The sequence below is a fragment of the Orcinus orca genome, chromosome 6 (assembly GCF_937001465.1).
Source record: "Orcinus orca chromosome 6, mOrcOrc1.1, whole genome shotgun sequence".
Lineage (NCBI taxonomy): Eukaryota > Metazoa > Chordata > Mammalia > Artiodactyla > Delphinidae > Orcinus > Orcinus orca.
The window spans coordinates 13,706,259-13,728,442 of record NC_064564.1 but is presented as its reverse complement, the minus strand read 5'-3'; the positions used below and the strand labels follow the sequence as shown (position 1 = coordinate 13,728,442).

General features: G+C 49.8%; 2 protein-coding genes across 8 annotated transcripts in view; both read left to right on the top strand.

Annotated features, from left to right (window-relative positions):
• Positions 1–22,184, top strand: part of PRSS55 (serine protease 55) — a 161,833-nt gene that overhangs the window by 73,815 nt on the left and 65,834 nt on the right. The gene's annotated exons all lie outside the window — the stretch shown is intronic.
• Positions 1–22,184, top strand: part of MSRA (methionine sulfoxide reductase A) — a 371,273-nt gene that overhangs the window by 347,554 nt on the left and 1,535 nt on the right. The gene's annotated exons all lie outside the window — the stretch shown is intronic.

The following is a 22,184-nucleotide window of genomic DNA, read 5'->3' as shown; positions in this document are numbered from 1 at the left end:
GGACTTCATGACCTATTCAGTGTGTGTGGGGAGTCGTGGTTATAAACGATGCGTGAGTGAGGGCTGGAGCGTTAAGGTTCCCCCTTGTGTGGCTGGCATTGGAACTGAGAAAGGGAAAACAGGAGTGGGAACAGATGTGGGAGAACAGAGAGAATTGTTATCCATGCTGACTGTGAATAGTGCACCTGCTTTTGGGGGCTGTGGCCCGGAGGCAGTAATGACCTGCTTGGAAGATGTAGGGGATGAGCGGTCGTCAGCCTTTCAGGGCAGCCACGATACTGACGTGGCGGCAAAAACGAAAGGGTAAGGGACAGTATTGAAAAGGAAGGCTGGACCCTCGCATATATGGTCAGTTGATTTTTGGCAAGAGTGTCAAGACCATTCAATGGGGAAAGGACAGTCTTTTCAACAAATGCTGCTGGGAAAACTGGATGTCCAGTTTTGTGACTGAATGTAAGGGTAAAAGAATGAAGTTCCCTTACACTGCATATAAAAATTTACTCCAAATGAATCAAAGACCTAACATTGAGAGCTAAAACTATAAAACGCTTAGAAGAAAACAGAGAGGAAAATCTGCATTGGATTTTCAGTGGATTTACTGCAGATCTGCATTGGATTTCGCAGTGATTTTTTGGACGTCACGACAAAAGCACAGGCAACAAAAGAAAAATAAATTGGACTTCGTCAAGATTTAAAACTTTTGTGCATCAAAAGACACAATCAAGAAAGTGAAAAGACAACCTACAGAATGGGAGAGAATATCTGCAAATTATATATCTGATAAGGGATTAATATCCAGAATATATTAAAAAAAAAAAACTTCTAGGACTCAACGGCAACAAAACAACTCAATTAAAAATGGGCAAAGGACTTGAATATACATTTCTCCAGAGAAGATATCCAAATGGCCAATAAGCATGTGAAAAGATGCTCAAATCATTAGTCATTAGGGAAATGCACATACCACAATGAGATGCCACTTCACACCCATTAGGATGGCTATTGTCAAAAAATCAGAAAACAGCAGGTATTGGCAAGGATGTGGAGAAACTGGAACCCTCTGGCATTGCTGGTAGAAATGTAAAATGGTGCAGCCACTGGGGAAAACAGTTCGGTGGTTCCTCAAAAAGTTAAATGTAGAATAACCATGTGATCTAACAATTCCACTCCTAGATATATGCCCAAAAGAATGAAAGTAGGGACTCAAACCGATATTTGTACACACATTTTCATAGCAGCGTCATTCACATAACCAAAAAGTGGAAACAACCCAAGTGTCCCTCAACAGATAAATAGATAAACAAAATGTGGTATATACATACAATGGAATATTATTGAGCCTTAAAAAGTAATGAAATGCTAATACGTGCTACCACATACATGAACCTTGAAAATATGCTGACTGAAATAAGCTAGACATTATGTCAAGTGAAGTAATCCAGTGCGTGACCCCACTTATAGGAGCCAGAATAGGCGAATTCATGGGGACAGAAAGTGGGTAGAGGTTACCAGGGTCTGGGAAAGGGGGGAATGGGGAGTTATTGTTTAAAGGGTACAGAGTTCCTGTTTGGGAAGATGGAAAGGTTATGGAAATGGCTAGTGGTGACTGTTATACAATAATGTGAATGTTCTTAATGTATTGAACACTTACAAATGCTTAATATGGTGAATATTATGTATATTTTACCATTTAAAAAAAGAAAGTAAGGCAGGACAGGCCCTGAACTTGGGAAGCTCTTTGCCTCGGTCCCCGGAGTCTCCCATCTGAGTGCATTTGGCTGAAGGTTGCTGCCCACCCCCTGCACCATTCTCACCTCCCGGCACTGTGCTGTGGGTTCACGCCCCGCCATGCCTGGGCATTGGGCTGAGAGAGAGCTGCTTCCAAACTGGGGGAACCTCCAGGGAGGTGACCTCTCCTGGAGGGTCCTGGCTCCCACTGCACCTCCTGCCTGGTCGGGGAGACAGCCCTGCCAGGCGCCTCGCACCGAGGGTAGCGCCAACGGGGTTCACTCTCTACAGTTACTGGCTGCTTTCTTCCTCTGCTCACAGCTTCCGAGCACCCACAGTTTTCCCCGGAGAGGAGAGCCCTGAGCCGGTCATCATTCCAAAGCAGCGAACCCTCAGGACCCCGCGTGCACTGTCCCACACCCATGGTGCTCCCTGGCAGCAGCTGGAAGCGCAGGCACTCAGATCATCCTTCCCGAAGCCGGCTCCTCGCTCGTGGGGAGGGTGGGAGAGGGACAGAGGGGTGGTGAAGCAGACCACCCGCAGAAGCACGGTCCCCACAGAGGCAGGAAGAGCCCCTTTCACAGAGGCTTTAGTTGTGGGTCACCAAGCTCTTTTAAAAAGGATAGCAGAGTGTTACTTTGCGGTGGTATTTGTAGTTACTTTGCTTTGCGACACAGAGTCAGTAGGGAATTTTCCAGACTTGAGGTTTAAACCCAGAGTTGTATTTTCCCTGCACTGCAGGGCCCCGAAGCTGGGGGAGAGCTTGTGCCCTCCTCCCATTCGGGAGACGTTGTTTCTGGGAATCAGAGAGACCACCATGCCTACCATGTCCTTGGCCCCTGAACCCATGGCCCAAGCGTGGACCTCCAAGTTACAGAGTAGCTTCAAGTACCGTTTCCAAAAACCACAAGAGAAAACAGCTTCTGAGCAACCAAAAGAAAAGTCACCAAGTCCCTGCAGTCAAGCCAGAGCCCTCTACCCCGCAGGGCTCTGGTGTTAGGCCTCCACACATATGAAGCCAGAGATTCTCGTTTACCAGCCCTTGCAAGTCAGAAGCCACCCATTCAGATGTCTCGGGACTGCTTTGAGGAAGGCCCTCCGAAGGCACCAGTGAAGCTTCTGGAAGTTTGGCAGCCCGAGCAGAAAGAAACAGCAGCCAGCAGACCAGGGGAAGCTGATGTGAGAATTGCAGAAGGAAGGTGCCTCGCTCTGTGACATCCTGGGGGAAAAGTGACGTTGACCAGCCGATAAGAAGTCCCCCTGTGCCGTGTGAGGTGGCGGGACGATGCCTTACACGATTCAGCAGGCTAACCATGCAGCAGCTGCAGGTAACCAGCATCTGATAAATGACAGACACTTTAGAGACACGGTGGGCAGGGGAATACATAACTCACTTCGGAGAACTTGTTTACAAAAAGTGATAATATTAAAGGTTTTAATTTCACCTTACTGAAGTCAACTTCGTTTACCTGGAAGAAGATGCTTCAGAGGACCCGACCCCAGACCACGTCATCCTCTCGTGCTCGGTCCAACTTTCGGCTCACCTGCGACCCCTTGATGCAGAGGGGACGTCTCGCTGCCCGCGGGACCAGGAAAGCGGAGCGTCACTGCTCTTTCTCCACAGACAGCGAGGCAGGGACCCTGGCGTGGGAGTCTCGGGCTCACAGCTCCAGGGGAGAATTGCCCCGGAAGTTTTCCTGAATGCCTTTCTCCTCGGCCCCTGTGACCAGCGACGATCACGCCCGGGGCTGGGAGGGAAGGGCATCGCTGTTCCTCCTGCCCTGCCCACGAGGAAGCGATGAGCAGCGCGGGATTTCATGGCACACCCTCCCCAACTGGCATGGGCTTCAGAGCGAACAGTTGGCATTTCTGCGGGGACAGGCGGCCTGCTCCCTGGAACAGGCCATCGGGGTGGGGCTGCCCCTCCCTCACCTACGGGCTGCCCCCAGCAGCTGTTCCCGACAGGTGCTCGGGCTCTCCGCGGCAGATGGGGACCAAAACGCACCTGTTGGCACGGCTTACCGCACGCCGCCCTCTCACCACACGCTGATGTGTGTACAAACACGCCTGAGTGCGCGGCTTTGTTCTAGAGGGCCCAGCTTGGGGTTCAGGTGACGCCAGAGGGCTCATTCCCGAGGACACTCTTGGTCCCCGGGCCCCCCCTTCAGTCGGAGACCCCTCAGAGTTTGGCCAGCACGCGGGATGTGGCCTGTGCCCGCCCCCAGGCTCTGCCTCCTCCCTCCCGCGTGTGGCAGCCGCGTGTCTCCTCACTGGGGTGTTTGCCCAGGTTTCTGCCTGCTTCCCCAGGGCGCCCGCCGAGGCTTTGGGCTCAGCCTGGATGAGAACAACGAAGGCCAAGCTGCGGTGGCCACGGCACAGGACTCCAGAGCAGGGGCTGCGCCCCGCTTTGCTCCCGCCATCTGTATCCCAGAGCGTGGTCCTACAGACATAGGATGGGGACGCCTGTGGGGGTCCCAAATGCACCGGGAGCCTCGTCTTCGTAAAATAGCAGGACGCGTCTGTGCCCCAGTGCTGGGGACGGGACCAGGCAGCTCAACCTCAGGAGGGAGCCGGAGGGGTGAGCGGTGGGCGCTTCCAAGGGCCCCTTGGCGTCTGAGCGAGAGCTTCCCTCTGACAGACCCGCCCCCCGCCCCGGCCCACGCCCCCCGAGGAGCAGGGCCTCACCAGGGCCGTCACCAGTATCGCTGCCCACAGCCTCCGGGAGCCCCCCTGCCCCGTGTTTGGGCTGCTCTTTCCAAACAGCTAACCAGCCAAGGCAACCAGATGAGGGTGACATCTGGCTTGAGACTGTTGCCAAGTCGCTACCGTTCCATCCCTGACAGGAAGGAGGTGAGCTCTTTGTGCCAGATTCTTAAAAGAGAGAGAGAGAGAGAGAATAAAAACGTGTGTTCCCTGCCCCGCATTTCTTTCTTCTCTTTACCCTGACACCTCAGCTGCCACTTTTCTTTCGCTGGAACTTGGACGCCAAGGACCCAATATCCATAACTATTTAGAGCAGACTTTTCCCACCTATGGCGATCAGGGCACTGGAGTAAATGATGTGAACGGGGCTGGAGTGGCGCGATTTAAAGGTGAACTCTGAGGGAAACACACACACACACGTTCATACACGTGTGCGTGATGGATCGTGAGGGGCCGAGGGTGACAGAGAAGAGCTTTTCACAGTGTTTTCCATGGTTAAGGCTCTCAGCAGTGAGTGCATTGCTAGTGAACTGAAAAGAATCAAAGTAATATAATAGAAATGAAGGCCCATGTTCCCTGTCTTTTCACGGTATGGAGGAGAAATGTTAATGATTTTCACTGTATCCAATTCTTTGTGGAGTGACAGGAACAGCCTGGTGCCTAGGCCAGGCTGCAACTAGAAGCAAGACCCATCCATTTGTGTGGGGCAGGGATAGCACAGAGGGACTGTATGAGCTCAGCCAGGGCAGCTAGAGAAAGTCCAGCTGGCAGGCTGAGTGTGGTACCCAACAATCATGGCAGCTTGTTAGCTGTGTGACCTTGGGCAAGTTCCTTAACCTCTCTGAGCCTCTGTTATCCATCTGGAAAATGAGACATTTTGTGAATTTCCAACAAACATCTCTACAAGGTGATGTTGTCATTTTTATTTTAGAGATGAGAAAATTGAAGTACAGACAGGATAGGTGACCTGGCCAGGTCATGCAGGTAAGTGGGGTAGCCTGACAGGACGTGAAAGCACAGAAAGGGGAGAGGTGGCGCTGGGGAGCCCAAGAGAAGGCAGGCTAGAACTTACCTCAGGAACATCAGGCAGCAGATCTGAAGCGGCACAGCCCAGGGTGTGTTGGCTCTGTCCCCTCTGCGCTGGCAGCCATACCTTGCTTACTTGTCTTCAAGGCACCCACTCTTCCCTCTTGGCTTAAATCAAGCCGATATCTTACTCCCAAACAAAAAAAAAAGGTGTTATTTTTCACATGTGAGATGTGTCTCCCCTGTTCCGTGCTTGTTCCTTTGATTTCTATGAAGCGTAGGGGGGATTTTCTTTATGCCTCTGAAACGTGTTGTTTGGACCCACTTTCATGGCGAACTGAGAACACCTAGAAATACATCCAGTTCAAAGAACCAAGGTGAGATTTGTGCTGAGGACAGCCTTGAGTCTTGCCTTGTCCGATGTGACATTTTCTTTGTGTCATTTGTGAATGTGACAGAGTTACGTATTTCACCATGTGGAGGTTGACGAAGCACCCCCAGCCTTTCTTCAGCTCCCCTTGGCTCCTGGTCAGGGTAGGGGATAGATTTGAGGGTCATGAGTCAGCAGGTCCAGATGTGGAACATATAGCAATGGTCGAGGCAAAGGTTGACGATGGCCCAGCCTGAGAAGTGTCACTGAGGGTGGGGTGGACTCGTGCACCATTCAGACTGAAGGGTCAAGGTTTGCTTTATGAATACGATTTGCTGGGAGACATCAGCGAGGAAAGAGTTGGCAATGGCAGTGAGATGTATGGCTTGGGGAATAGGTGGCTGGTTGTGTCATGTACAAAGAGAGAGAGCAGGGGAAGACGAACAGCTCTGGGAGAGGAAGCAGAATGGCTCCAGTTTGGGCTGTGCCGTGTCTGAAGCTCTGGGAGGGTGCGTGGTAGGATTCAGTAAGGAAGTAAAGAGAAGGGTCTGGATCCCAGGAAATATGGACAGTGAGTCATTCTTGGTCTAAACAGCACAATACCCGGAGTGTAGGATGGTTTGTGTTTTTATCAGAATTCTTGCTTGTTCATTGCATTTCTGTTTTACGCCTATTCTGCCTCCTATGATGATTGCATTCTGAGTCCGGATCAGATATCAATACTGGGAGTTTGGTCACGGATCCCTTCAACCTTTAAGCTGCTCTGGCGGTGCAGAGATTCTTTGAGTGGATTAATAGGACTGTAAAGAAGAGCCAGTAGACATAAAATTCTTTCTCAGAAGCAGTAGACACACTGACAAGCTTTGTTTCAGGGGTGATCCTGAGATCAGCAGCACGGCAGAAAATCTGTGTCATCACAAGCAGGGAACTAGTTTAATGACAGGAATCAAAAGCCAGAGATAAATGGCCACAGCTCTGGGAGGAGAAGTATCAAAATGGAGGTTCTCAGGATCATTAACCCGGACCAGTCTTAATTGACATCCTTGTAGTGATATTCAAAGGGGAATATGTAATAAAAAACATTCAACTTTCTAGACGAAGTTAATTTCTTCCATCATGTTGAAAACAGATAATATAAATATTCCACTGTGGGCCAGGTATATTGTCAGTGGACCTGAAATACTTTTTAGGTAAAAGGCAGCCACAGTGAGCGGTTAAGAACAGGGGCTCAGGGCTCGGTCTGCCTGGGTTCGAATCCTGGCCTCCCACCTCCCTGTGCTGAGTCAGAGGGGCTGTCACGAGGATGGCACACGTGATGCACGCAGGGCGGTGCCTGGCACAGAGTGAGGGCTCAAGGGCCGTCAGCTCTCAGCTCCTCATCACCTCTGCTGCTCTCCCGACACACACATTCTCTTCCTTGCCTGCCAGAAACACGGGATTTTCACTGGGGTCTTAATGGACTTCAGTCAAGATATTTCTTCATAGAGAAAATCAAAGGGAAAGAGATTATTCCCCCGAGGCCTGTGTCCAGGTTCTCCCCCAGGGGCACTGCCAGTGTCCTGCACGGCTGTGCAGCTGCAACATCCAGCGCTCGTGCGTGGACCAAGCCCCCAGCACTCTGGTGCGGGAAGTCTGGTCCCCGGGCTGCCTCCAAAGTACTGAAAATCTGCATGGCATGTAAAACATGAAGTCACTCATTGGATGTGTCTGGGGAAACAGGAAAAGGTGAAATGAGGCTTCAGTTAGTAGGCTCTGGTTTTCCGACCTTCTCTGGGCGTAATCCCTGCCACTTCCCGCAGTGGGACATTCCAAGGGCTCAAAAAGATCATAACGTCTTAAAAAAAATAACTAACACCATATGAGCAGGGCTGCTGGAATGGAATATGTAATCTCATCTGCTCCTCAAAACAGCACTGAGAGGGAGGTCACTTATCCCCATTTTGCAGAAGAGATGGCCAGGCCTCAAGGTCACGTGGTTTGGTAGAGCCAGGAATAGAATTCAGACCCGTCTTGTCACTAACATCTATACAAACATGATCTACTTGAGAACCCCCGAGATACTGTAAGGAAGTTTTGATACTTGGGGATACAAAGCACTGCTTTAACTGTATAGCGCCGTTGTCTTTATTGTCTTACCTCCAGGTTACATGGGCTCAGATCGCCTTCACCGGAAAACGTGCCGGTTATATGGTGGCGTTACCACATTGAAGTTGTATAATTAGCTTATGTTCCTGCCATCTTCTCTTGAGAGAGTTCCAGTTCTCCCACTGGTTCTGAGCCTTGAAGAAAATTTAAATTATGCTTTGGCAAAGAACACCCATAGCCTATTTCAGATTCCTTCTTTTTTATGTTCCCATTTCTTTTCTCCCTTCTTCTCTCCCTTCCTTTCTTCTTTCAAAAAAAAACCCTGACTGTACTTCACTGCTAAGAAGCTTAAACAACCTGAATAGAGAGTCTTCATTAATCCAGACCCCTCCGTCTTATCTCCACTCGGGTGTCATTTGTTCCTTTGTGATTGTATTAGCAATTAGAAGAAATGAAGAGGTAAGAGTCCTCCAGTGATGCCTGCTTAGAAGTTGAGATGCAGTTGAAACTAGGAAGCAGCGCAGGCTCATCACCTACAGCTCCTAGACCGCACACTGAGAGTATCACAGGGAACAGCCTTTTGTGGGCCATCCTCCCATTGACTTGCACTGTGTCAGCTTTAAGCCTTAGAGGAAACCAACAAAAGCTTCTTTTCTTTCTTTATTTAGCATCATCATATATTCTCTACCATGTGAGGCTGGAAGTGAAAGCATTAAAGCAAAATAGATCTTAAATGCATTTTCTCTTAGAGATTTTATCTTACTTCATAGTCCTATTTTTAGTTTCCTTTGATAATAAAAAAATTCCAATCATTTCATTCTTAGCCCTAGACAATACAGTGCAAGGTTATACATATTGCAGCCCCAGGAAGAATTTCTGCTTGCAAGCTGGCCAGCCTGTTTGCAGTTGACAGATGTAACCTACTCCAGGGCAGAGGAAGTCTCAAGGGAGGTTTTAATTTCTTAATATTGAAATGAGCACAACTTGTATTGTCTTAATCAGTGAATAAAAAAACAATAAAGTTGCTAAGTCTCATTTTTTAAACTCAGTGTAAGAGGATTTTAAGAAATCACAATTGCCTCTTAAGTTACTGTTGAAAGTTAATTTTCTCTGTGTTCGAGAAGATTCTTCCAGTTGTTCTGCAGATAGACAGTTGTACTGCAATTACGTGAAACATTTTTCTGAGCTGCTCTGTGGACACCACTCCTCGGCAGGGAAAGGGTGTGTGCTAAGGTGTGCAGAGTTGTTGTACTTTTGTCTTTGAAGAGAACATGACTTGGCTTTCATCACATCTCGTGAGCTCAGAATACAGAAGTATTCAGTTAAAATTTCAGCAGAGATCTTTTAATGCAAAGTGCATTCTTTCACAATATATGCTACTTTAGGCAAGGGACTGTATGAGGAATACTTCTGACTATAAATAAAGAAAGGATTTTCTAATGAGAATTAGTGGCCTCTATAAAGTCATAATAAACATGTTTCAACTGTTTGTCTGAACAAATAATTTTATACACAAAACGTTGATGTGTTACATATAGTCATTCTTATGTATTTCTCAATTTAATCCAACTTAAAACCACATTTCTTAAAAACTAAAGTTCACCGATTTCTGGGGCCATAGGCTAGTCAATTCTGGTTCCCTGGTAGCTTGTATGGTGCCTTCATAGGGACACAGTAAATGTTTCTTGAACTAAATTGAAAAAGAAAATTGCTTAAGGTGCTGTGTGTATGTGTGTGTGTGTAGGGAGAGAGAGATACAGACATTATATACAATATAAAATATGAAACAGTATGTTACAGATGTGGAGCCAAGGTGCTCATGGGGAACATAGAGTTTCAGGGTAGGGGTTGTGCATTTGAAATCAAAATGCACCTTTGGAATATATATTCTCAAAACTCAAGAATAACAACAAGTAAATCAATTTAAAAATGGGTAAAAATCTGAACAGACAGTTCACCACAGAAGATATACAGAAGGCAAATAAGAACATTAAAAGATGCTTGGCATTATTAGTCATTAGGGAAATGCCAATTACAACCACACTGAAAGACTGCTACACACCAGTTAGAAGGGCTAAATTAAAAAATAATGGCAATACCAGGTGCCGACAAGATGCCAAGCAGTAGGAACTCTCAAACATTGCTGGTAGAAATGCAGAACGCTCCGGAACTTTCTTATCAAGTTCAGTGTACATTTGTCACATGCCCCAGCAGTCCCACTCCTAGGGTTTTGCCTAAGATAATTAAGACTTAGTTCAGACAAACCCAATACCTGAATGTTCAGAGCAGCTTTATTCATAACAGCCCCGAACTGGAAACAACCCAGATGTCCTTCAGTTGATGAAAGGATGGCCAGACCGCAGTATGTATATACCTGAGAAAGCCCTGCTCTCTCACCTCTGGCTGACCTCAAAGCCCTGCACAGGTAGGGGAATTCCCTGGCGGTCCAGTGGTTAGGACTTGGTGCTTTTCACTTCCAGGGGCCCGAGTCAGGGTTAGGGTTATGGCTAGGCCCAGGTTCAATCCCTGGTCGGTGAACTAAGATCCCACAAGCCCTGCCATGCAGCCAAAAAAAAAAAGGGGGGGGGGCTTCCCTGGTGGCGCAGTGGTTGAGAATCCGCCTGCCGATGCAGGGGACACAGGTTCGTGCCCCGCTCCGGGAAGATCCCACATGCCATGGAGCAGCTGGGCCCGTGAGCCATGGCCGCTGAGCCTGCGCGTCCGGAGCCTGTGCTCCGCAACGGGAGAGGCCACAGCAGTGAGAGGCCCACGGACCGCAAAAAAAAAAAAAAAAAGCCCCACACAAGTAAAGAGAGAGAGAAAAGGCAGAGTTAAAAAACCACTGTAGCATTGAAGCTGTGTTTGCTCCAACACACAGAGGGCCAAAGGGTAGAAGTCTCGTTGCTTCCCGACAGGTAAGGAACCCTGTGCCCAATCATTAGCTGACCAAGCAGAGATACCAGTGACACACATGGAAGGGAGCACACACTTTACAGAACTAGTCCAAGCAGTCAGTGAACAAATGAACAGCAGCAACAGCAACAAACCGAGGGGGAGGGTAGTCTGATTTTCAGTTACCACTATATCATTTAAGATGCCCAGTTTTCAAGAAGAAATTATGGGACAAACAAAGAAACATGGAAGTAAGACTTACTAGACAAAGACTTTAAATCAGCTATTGTAAATTGTAAATCACTCAAAGTAAATTGTAAATCACTCAAAGTAAATTGTAAATCACTCAAAGAACTAAAGGGAACCATGACTAAAGAATGAAAGGAAAGAAAATATGAGAACACCACTCACCAAATAAAGAATATCAATAAGGAGAGAGAAATTATATTAAAAAGAGAGAACTAAATTGCAGAATTAAATACAACTAAATAGAAATTCAAAGGTACAAAAACTTAAGCAGAAACAAAATCACTAAAGGTGCTGAGTTGGTGGAAGAAAGAACAAAGTTAGGTTAATTGGAATCAGAATTGTCCAGTCTGAGCTGTGGAAATGATAAAAAATAGTCACAACTCTGAGACTATTCTAAAAACCACTGAGGTGTCAACTTCAAAAGGCTGAATTTTATGGTATGTGGACTATATCTCAATAAAATAGTTATCTGCAAAAAAGAAGCACAGTTTAGAAAAGGCTCTGGAACACATGGCTCAGAGAGACAACACGGGTAACAGAAGGGTGACCTCCTAGTTTAATCCTCTCGTTTTACAGCTGGGGAAACGGAGGCCCAGACCCAGACAGGTGAAACAAGGTGCCCAGTGCTTGAGGTGTAATCGACAGGAACTCTTTACCCATTTTACAGTTATGGTGACCAGCCAGCCCAGCTGACCCCAGACTTTCCTAGTTTTAACACTGACAGCCCCGCATCCTGAGAAGCCCCTGGTCCTGGGCGAATCAGCCTGGTTGGCTGCACTGTCTGCAGTTCACACTGGGACAGATATTCTTTCCCGTGGCTCTGAATTCATACGTAAATGAGAGATGGTGGTACTCAGAAAAGTTCCTTTGCCTTGCTGAACTCAATGTTCTCAACTGAAGCAGCTGGCATTTTGCTTTAAGTTCTTTTCTATTCACCCTTTCAGAATGAAGGATCTTTCCTTTTAAAGAAATCTGCATTTCATCCACAAGGTGAAAGCCAGTGTCCTTGCCTTCCTTGAAAAGTGACAAGTGGATTCTTTTGTATACTAAACACTAAGGATATAACAGAAACAGAGGTTGTCGTTAATTGACTTCAGATATGAAAAAGCAGATTATAACCCCTTAGAGATATATTCAGAGGAGAGTGGGAGAGGGAGAGAGATCCATTTCCTGTCAAACTAAAAGCCATGAAAGGAAAACTTGTATAGGAAAAGTCACTTGAATTCCGTTTAAAACCCAGCAGACCTCAAAGGCAAGGGAAACCAGCGGTCCTTGAACATGTGATTGATGTTGTCACCTCGTGGCTGGAGGAGACGCTGCAGAAGCCAGAGCAAATGGGCAGTGGCACGTTTCAGCCACACAGCTCTGTGCCTCTCCCCCCGGCCTGCAGCTGGGGTGCCCAGCTCAGCCTCCCTCCTTTCCAGGCCAGGGCTGCCACCCAGCCCAGCCTGACACGGGGCTCCTCCTTTCAAGGCACTCAGTAGAAAGTGAGGAAGGACCCAGTTCCTCTTGCCCCCAGGAAATGGTGCTTGGAATTTATAAGGTATGGGGAGGTGAAGGATGACAACCAAGTCGTACCGTCCCCACGTTGGCTCAGCTTGCCTTAAAGCCGCGGCCGCGGCCAAGCAGGTGAAACTGAGGCATCGGCCAGCTTTGCCTGGGTTCAAGCGCTCCCTCTAACCCTGTAGAGTGTTTCCACCTGTCCCTGTGATCGCAGGGCAGTGGATGCACAGAAAGTGTGTAGCTCGGTTACCTTAAATGGGAGCAAACAGAAAAACAGGCCATAAACTTGATGCCTCCAAAGGCCTCGCCCCCCATCTGCTTTCATCTCTTCCTGCTGTTCAGCTGAGCCCCTTTCAGCTTTCCCCCGCTCCCCATCCAGGCCCTTCAGCACCCCTCAAATATGTCTCATGACCCCCTCCCGCCGTGTACTCGGAGCAGACCCACCTCTGCACTCCCCAGCCTGTGGGCGTGGCTCCCATTTTGCCGCATGTCAGCCATCACTCCGCACCCTCAGGCCATCCCATACTCATCATGTGACCCGACTCCCTGCCTAAACCAGAAACTCCTTGAACGCAGGGAACTTGTCTTCCTCAGTCCGGCCTCACGAGCACCTGCTACGTACACAGTAGGCACTTAGGGTGTGATTGCTCACATGCCCGTCATTATTCCTGCTTTAGAGATTGTCTTATTCACCTCTCTGTCCCTAATGTCTAGCACAGTACATGGCGCCTAGCAAATGCCCCACCATGATTGCCGAAATTAGTTAATTAAGTCAAATTGGAGAGTTAAAAAAAACTTATTTGCGGGGAAGTTGCACGACTGGCTCGCGTGAGCAGTGCCTGCCTTCCCGGATCTTTCAGCATCACACCCCTAACCAGGGAAAACCGGGGTCTGTAACAGAGGAAATAAAGTATTCCGTTCGGGGACTTGCTGCAGACTGTCACCGCCTCGCAGCAGGGCCAGCTGGGAGCGATGCTGCTGCTGTGGCAGAGGGGAAAGTACGAAGCTCATGCTGGTGCCGGACAGTTTCTTCCCAGGAAGAACGTCAGTCCCTTCCTCTCACATCCTGGTGATCAGAGGAAGTCATACGGGCAACCTGACATCAAGAGGGAGGGCAAGGGATGTTGGTGACCATGAACGCAGTCTGCCATGCTTGTCTGCTAGAGCACAGTTTCTCAAATCCATGCACATGGATTGCCTGGAGACGGTTTTAAAACTCAGATCCTGATTCAGTAGGTCCGGGAAGGGAGCCAGATTTTGCATTTCTAACAAGCTGCTGGCCTATCGTCCACACTCTGAGGACCAGGGAGAAAGCTTTGAATCCTTACTGGCCGCACCGAACTCCTTCCCTGTCCCCTTCTCTGCAGAGACAGAACTCGGCTCGTAGCTCTATCATTTTGTGCTGCAAACCAAGAAAAACCTCTTTGCCAGTCAGCAGACACTTGTGGTTTACCTCACAGGCAAGGGGGACACAGAGGAATAAATAATGAAAGTCATTAACGGCTCAACACAACTGCAGAGTCTGGGGAAGGACAGAGCACAAGGATGCTGCAGCTGTTCTCAGAAGCCAGAATCCTTCCATCCAGAGGCCACCATTTGCATAAGCAGGTTTGGTAAATGGACCAAATTAGACCTAATTGTGTCACCTCTGTCTGCTGTGCCTCCCATGGTTTCACGGAGCTGGGAAGGGTCAGTGCAGCTCTGACTGGGCCTCATAAAAGCTTCAGCCCCATCGAGCACCCTCCTTGCCCGTGTCACATCTCTGTCCCAGGATCTCCTGCTGGCCCTTGCAAGTGCTGACGGCCACTGAGGGGTTGCAGGGGGCGGTATCCGTGGGTCCAGAGCCTCGAGCTCCTGTTGTCCCAGGGTCCTCCCTGGTACAGGAGGCGGGCAGCCTGTCCACCTCCTCCTTGGGGCTGAAGCTGAACCCCTGTGGGCAGTGGCAAACCCTCTCCCCACGCCACTGCAGTTGCGTGGTGCTGAGCTGCCAACACACGTGCCTCTGCTCAGCTCGGAAGAGATGCTGTTTTTTCTTTCGAGTGGTTTTATTTAAAAGCCATGCCAGTCACTTTATATCCTTTCTCCGAAGTTTTGATTGATGGCAATCTGGTCAGCCAGAAGCTGCCAATGGAATAAAACTGCTGACTTGGGCATCGGCATTGGCTGAGCTTATTAAACCTGCACGGGTGTGTGTGCAGTGTGTGTATGTGTGTGTGTGTGCACGCGCACACGCGCAGGATGGAAACATAGCACAGGATTCGATGGAGTTAGATCTGGAACGAACTGAAGGGCCCTCAGTTCAGAAGGGCAAAGTAGGAACCAAGGAGGGGCTGTGCCTGTATATGCTCCCTGCTGCCACTAGAGGGCAGAGTGCAGGCCAGCATCAGGGTCTCTTGGGTCCTGACAGGAGCCTTTTCCTCTCTAAAGGAGAGCTGGTGGGCCTGCGGGGCAGCAGTCTCAGGTTAATCTGTTAAAAGCCAAACCAAACCCTAATTTCCTGTGGGCTCAGTATCATAAACTGGATTTCAGTATCATAAACTGGATTTCAGTTCTAGGACACTAAGTTCTTACCATTAAAATCATTTAAAAAATGATCATAAAATAAAATGACACATGCTTACACTTTACAAATAATTACATAAAAACCGAACACTTAAGGTAAGGCTAATTTCTTTTGGTGGGTGGAGGAGACGGGGTTTGCTTGGATCAGACTTAATGAGGCTTTAAAAAATATGCATCTGACGAGGTTTGAACTCATCAGTTACCTTCTCCCTTCCTGGTGACTTTCTCACTGTCCACAGAGCCGTTTCTCATTGGGCCTTCAGACTGTCTTGAAAATGCTCATTGCCCCTTGGACATGCCGCCGGCACGTTCCAGAGCCTTAAGAAGGCAAGGGTGGGCAGTTGCCGTGATGACTTTTTGTGTCCAAAGGTTCTGAATACAGGGCCCATGGATGGACTCCAAAGGGTCAGAGGATACTTTGAAATTATAAGCAAATATTTGATCGTGAGTTTATGTGAGAAGAATGTGCACAGTGTTTATCAGATCTTCGAGGGAATCCATGACCCGCCCCCCCCAAGATGTTAAGATCCACTATCATAAATTGGGGATTCTTTTTTGTGATGATATATTTTCTAAAAAGAGAAGGTGTCCATAGGTCACTCCGTCTAACATGGGGGTTGAATGTATATAGCTTGGCATTCTCATGTGCACTTGTATTCACATACATGTGAGGACACACTCACATGCAAATGTGTACATACATCCTCGCTCACACACATGTGTACACACACGTGTGCCAGTGTCTCTAGAGCCACCCCCTCACCCATCCCTGTCCTGCTCTATAGAATTCCAGCTTAAGGTTCCTGGTGGGTTCATACTGACCTTCTATACCTCAGACACGTGTGTGGCAGGACAGGGCAGACTCAGCTCCCTGGGGTCTCACCCATCCTGTATTTCCAAATTCCAGGGACAGCATGTATGTGGGAAGGAGCATGAAATCCAGAGCCAGACAGATCTGGGTTCTTATCCCAGACCCACCACTAACTCTCCAGGCACATGAATTTGAGCGTGATTCTTAATCTCTTTGAGTTTCCTTGTGGGTGGAGTCAGAATAACTATTCCCCCACCCCTACAGGATTCCTAGCGTGATGAAATGAGAAAATGAAAGACAGGGCATCCTAAGCTTACGTCTGCCCCTTTGGAGGGCCCTGCAAGCCCCTCCTCTGACATCCATCAGAAAATCGATGTGGAGCCTAGCATTTAACATGCAAACTCTGCTTTCCTGACACTTGAAGTAGGTCTTCTGCCATCTTTTGGATTCAAATGATACTTGGAAAGTTTGTGGAATTCAGTATTTGGTGGTAGGGGTGCGGCATTTATCCCTCTGAGTGGCTGGGAGGCAGGCAATGCCAGGTCTCTATCAGGGGGCCTTAGAGGAGCTCTCTGATTGGCCCTCCATCTTTACAATGCAGTCATTGATAGGTAGCATCAGTTGAGGTGGGACAAGATAAAGAATAACCGAACCACATGTTTGCAGCAAGTCTTTTTACTGTTGAACTCCTTTTGCACTTCCTTGGAGGAGATTAACGTCAAAACGGGGGGCAACTGATAAAAACAATCCAGGAAGGATCTGTGTAACTGTCATGGGGTGAGCTTGTCATGCAGCAAACAGTGTTATTTGACAGCTAAAAAAAAGCAATGACAGGCAACCCAGTGTCCATTGATGGATAAAGGGGTAAACAAAATGTGATGCATACATACAACGGAATACTATTCAGCCTTGAAGAGGAAGGAAATTCTGACACAGGCTACAACATGGAGGAACCTCAAGGACATTGTGCTGAGTGAAAGAAGCCAGTCACAAAAGGACAAACACTGTGGGATCCCATTTCTGAGTACCTAAAATAGTCAGATTTACAGAGACAGAAAGTAAAATGGTGGGTATGAGGGACGGTGGGGAGGGAGCAATGGGGAGTTGTTATTTAATGGGGACAGAGTTTTAGTTTTGCAAGATAAAAAGTTCTGGAGACTAGTCACACAGCAATGTGAATGTACAAAACACTACTGAACTGTATACCTGAAAATGGTTAAGATGGAGAATTTGAAGTTATGTGTATTTTCCCACAATTTTAAAGAAAGTCAGTGAGGTGACCAAGAAATATGTCACATGTTTTGAGGTCCAGGGATGTGAGCAGGGTGGGGAGAGTATGATCCAAATACAAGTGTCTAGGTCTCTTGGATATTTTGAAATAGTGACCTGTCCCTCTCTAAGGGGAGGGTAGCTCCTTCGTCTGGCCACGGTGGTCTTGTAGCGGTGCTGGAAATAGTCAGGAGACAGGTTCTCGTCCTGTCATTGATGAGTGGCTCTGGACAAGCCTCCGCTCTGCCTGCACTTTGGTGTCCTCCGCTGAGAAATTAGAGGATAATTCTCCCCTCTTCAGTCAGTGAAAGCCTCGCATGGACTACAGTGCGTGCGGAAGCCCTTTGGAGACACTGCAGTTCAGGACGAACACAAGGACTTGGGATTGAGGCTGCTTCTCTGCCTTGATACACTTCTCGCCCTACCTGTTGATGCTCCAGCATGGCCTGCACTGCTGTGGCCTCCAGGCAACATTCAGTGTGGCCTCAGAGTCTGTCGTTTCCACGCAATACGCTTTGTATCCCTGGGCACCTGGAGAATCTCAGCGACGCTAGCAGTGAGCTTCTTAGCGGGTTGCAGTAAGCGGAAAGGTCACGTGTTCATTAATTTTATTAAAAGAAAGGCTTCCTGCTGGCAGCCCTGGAAGGGTGGGTTGGGCCAGGACACTCCCGCTGGCAGAACATCTGTAAGGGAACGGCCTGGCCACCTCCTCCACAGGCTGGGGCTGGAGACACCGCTTGGGAGCTGGGAGCTCTGCCCCAGCTTATTGACCCCCCACCTCTTTTTCCTGCTCCACAGAGATGGGCTGTGCAGCTGTAGAATTAGGGCGTGCCCGCGGGTGGAGATGAAGGCCTGCCTAAGGAGGGCAAGATGGTGGGCTCCTTTCCCCCAGGGTGGGCACTGATGGGAAAGTAGGCCAGGACTACCACGTAGTCAGAATGTGCCAGGATGCTCTGCTCCGTCTTGGACTCTCATCATAGCACATTGAGGGAAGTATCGTGCCCATTTTACAGATAGAAAAGCTGCTTCCGGGAAGAAAATGATAAGAGAATAAAGGCAGAGGAGGCTTCCTGGGACCATCTAAGAAAAGGGTGAGGTAAGAGTCTGTGAGAAAAGCATCTGATCAGTTCCACTAGGTGACCCTCCCACAAGAGATTCTGAACCAGGTGTCACACTGATGTGCGTCATTTCACGTTAGACCCCACTTACTTCCTTCTTAAAAATCAGCAAAAATAAAAATAAAAATGCAACAAACAAGGAGCGCTAGATAACTGTTTTGGCGTCAACAAGAATGGAAGGTAGAAAAATGAGGGCTGGGCGTAGGGGGCAGTTAGGCCCAGTGGCTCTTCCTCGGGGGCTGGTCCCGGTGAGGGAACAGGCAGAACAAGCGGATGTGCAGGGCTGCCCTTCTGAGTGGCAGTGGGTGAACAGCCCCGGAGCCTGGAGTGACGAAGGATGAGTTGGGCCTGGGGGTTGACCAGCGAGAGAGCGTGTTTCCTGGAGGCATCTGACGGGGGTTTGAGCCATCGGGGGGGGGGGGTCACTTTGACCTCACGCTCTGCACTCCGTTTCAAAGGTGGCTCTGTAGGGTCTGAAGGAAGGGCACAGAGTCTCCTTGGGCGACGTCAGCCCGGTCTGGGGGCAGGGCCCACTAGCCTGGGGTCCCCCAGGGGTTCATCCTGAGAGGTCGGCTGTGCTCGAGGCCAGAGTGTTTGCTGCAGCTGCTTTCAACTCTATGTGCCATGATTTTCCTGTGGGTTTTCCTGTGGGCAGCCCACCCTCACGGGCACAGCCTCCTCTTCATAAGATACCAGGAACCTCTGTGGGTGATGTGATTCATCATCTCTATAATCAGGAACGGCCTGTCATCGGTGTGGTCCCTGTCGTGGACGATGGGGGAGGCCACACGTGTTCTAGCTCTCCCGACACTCCCTTCCCTCCCACGCGAGTGGGCAGGTGAGCGCGAATGATGCGAGGATCGGGGTAGCCTTCCATCTGCCCTAATTCATGAAGGAAAAGTAAGTTACAAACAACGACGTAGCCGTTACCAGTCACAAATTACTTACGACAGCCCCAGTAACTGATTGGGGACCTGGCGTACGGAGATGCTATAGGAGAAGGGTCTGGAGACTGAGGTGCACCCGTCAGCACCAGCACAGTTTGGGCATGAGGCCAGACTGACCACTGGACTTTGGGGGCCAGAGGGACCATCTATAACCCGGTCTTCATTGCCCACCACCCCCATCACCTCAGTCACCCCCGCCCCCAAAGAGTGAAAGGGCTTTTTCAGGAGCTGCAGGTGATGCTGAGGCCATCCTCCTGTGGAAGATGATTGGCCCTCTCTCCACGGACACGGCCGCTGCAACGCATGGTCTAAAGAGTAAACCCGCCCTGGGAAACTGGCCGAGAGTCTGTGACAAGGAAAGTGACGGACAGACTCAGCTTCCTGGTCCCCGAGCTCCTCCCGCTGCCCCTTCCCAGGTCCCCAAGGAGGTGCTTTGGCTTGAGGCAGCAGCAGGGACCCAGGTGGAAACCCGAAGGTTAAGAGGAGCGCCAAGAGATCCCCAAGACTCGTTCACTCATTTCTTATATTGATACATTATGCGCCGAGATGAGGTAGAGAAACAAGACAGTCCATACTGTCAGGGAGCACGCGGTCCAGCACGTGTAATGCCAGAGGGGAGTGGAAGTGGATAATTGCGATGCGATGTCTCAAGCGCCATAAGGGGTGGCAGTGTCTTGGGAGCCTAGAAGATGGACTAACTTCAGCCCTAATGAATCAGGAAGGGTTTTATACAGGTGGGGACATTTGACCTGGGTCCTGAGAGGTGGGTAGGAGTTCGTGCCATAGAGAAGAGGGAACATTCTAAGGAGGTCGTGTGCAAGGGAATGGAATGTTCAGGAAATATGTAGGGGTCAACACGACCCAAGAAAATAGTACACAGAGAGGGAAAGGAAAGAGCTAGAGAACGGGGAGGGAGTGAGGCTGAGGTGGCGTGGGACCCAGCAGGAAGAGGGAAGGGCCGGCACTTTCTCCCAGGGATCAGGGTTTAAGGAGGAGCTATTACCAGCAGCCGGCTCTCCCAGCAGCTCTAGGGGGTGTGTGTGTGTGTGTGTGTGTGTGTGTGTGTGTGTCCCTCCGGATGCAAGTGAGGAAGCAGAGGGCCGGGGCTCTGGGAAGGAGGGAAATAGAGACAAGATAGGGTTTTCGTTTTCCCACTTCCTCTGTTGTACATCTAGTTTCTTTTGGGCGCTTTTGTCCCCTTTCCCCAGTTTCAGAGCGAGGTTGAGGACAGCCCCGTGCTAAGTGAGGCCTCAGCCTGGACGCTGCTGGCCCAGTGCACGGAGGCGACGTCCACCGCAGAGCAGACGTGGCCAGAATGTCCCAGCCTAATGGGAGGTGCAAGAGGGCAGCGTGTGGGTCTGTCTCCTGCGGGTTTTCATCGCTTTTTATTCTCGGTTTTTCCTGCCATCTTGTGGTGGATTCTGGTACTGCAGCCCCCTCCCCACACCTCCCTTCCCGCTGCTCCCGGAAGGATGCTGCCCTGGGGTGGTCGTGGGCAGGGGTCGCTCGGAGCTGGCGTGAGAGGGGGAGGGTAGCAAGGCAATAGCGCCCACTGGCACCGGCCTCCCTACCTCGGGGAAAAGAAGCTTCTGGAGACGGCGGCTGCGGCCTCCAGGGCCTCGGGAAGGCCGTCCTTGTTTGTACCAGGAGGATGGCCATTTGTGAGGAAGACAGATGCGGGCAGGAGGGAGGGCGGCGAGTGGGGAGGAGGCCCGAGCAGAGGACTAGCTGGGAGGTCACTCCCGACTCGAAGTCTACCCAGACAGTTAACCAGTCTCGGGTCCTCGTGCTCACGCAGGTTCTGGTTCCTGAAAACATTCCTGGCACTAAATGCCGTGTTCGTCGCGGTTCATCACAGAAACAGAAAGTGTTGGAGATATTTTAAGCGGGGCGGGTTTCACAAAGGGAATTTGGTGCTTCCAGAATCATTTGAAAGGCTGGTGGAGTGAAGGTCAGGGAACAGCACCTCTGGGTTTCAGGAGGCCAAGAAGTTACAGAAGTGGCTAGAAATCATTGCGATGGCTTTGATTGCCCACAGCACAGGGGTCAGAGCCCCAGGTCTGCCCTCTGCCAGTGCTCGTGCCCATCCCCACAGCTGCACCTGGCCGATAACAGCTTCTCCTCGGATTTACCCGCCAGCTGTCACGTGCTCTTCTCCCATCGGCGGGATCTCAACCGGGGCGCGGCAGGCGGTGGGATGTCAGAAATGCGTTTTCCCAGCTTGCAGCCAATGCAATAGCAGGGCGAGCCGAGGGTGTCAGGGGCCAAGACGCAGTATCGGACACAGACTTTTATATATGGACGATAATAATAGCATCAATACTTCCTTCAGCCGGCTGCCGTGAGGCTGAAGTTAACCCAGAGCGTGGCATGTGGTAAACCCTCGATAATCGCTCGTTTACACAGAACTGCCAGAACTGAAGTCAGAATGGCTCGCCGTTCTCCTGTCTAACCCTTGTAAGGGAACGGGCCGCCTCTGAGCTGCGGGGTCCAACCCGCCCGCCTTAGTCAGGATCCTTCCTTTACCCCTCCTGGGTCTGCCTGGCGTTAGATCCGCAGTCAGCCTCATTCTGGCGCAGAGGGCTGGGCGGACATTTAGGAAGAAGGTGAAGGTTCTCAGGGAAAATCAGGGACTCGTGCTGAGTATTAAATTGGATTCCCTGTGCTGTGCCGATTTGAGGACGTCATCTTAAATGGACCAACTGACCAGAGCCTGGTCAGTTCCATCATGAAAACACAAGTTGGGGCTTGGCCGCGCACCCCTGTCCAAAATGGAATCAGTGAACCTGGGTCGCGTCTCTGCTGCCTTGCGCTCAGATACCCCGAGCAGCCTGTACCAGGAAAGAAATAGGGCACAGCTGAAATCCAAAAGGGAAAGGAAACGGGCTAAGATCCATGGGGAACAATGACGAGTTCTTCAT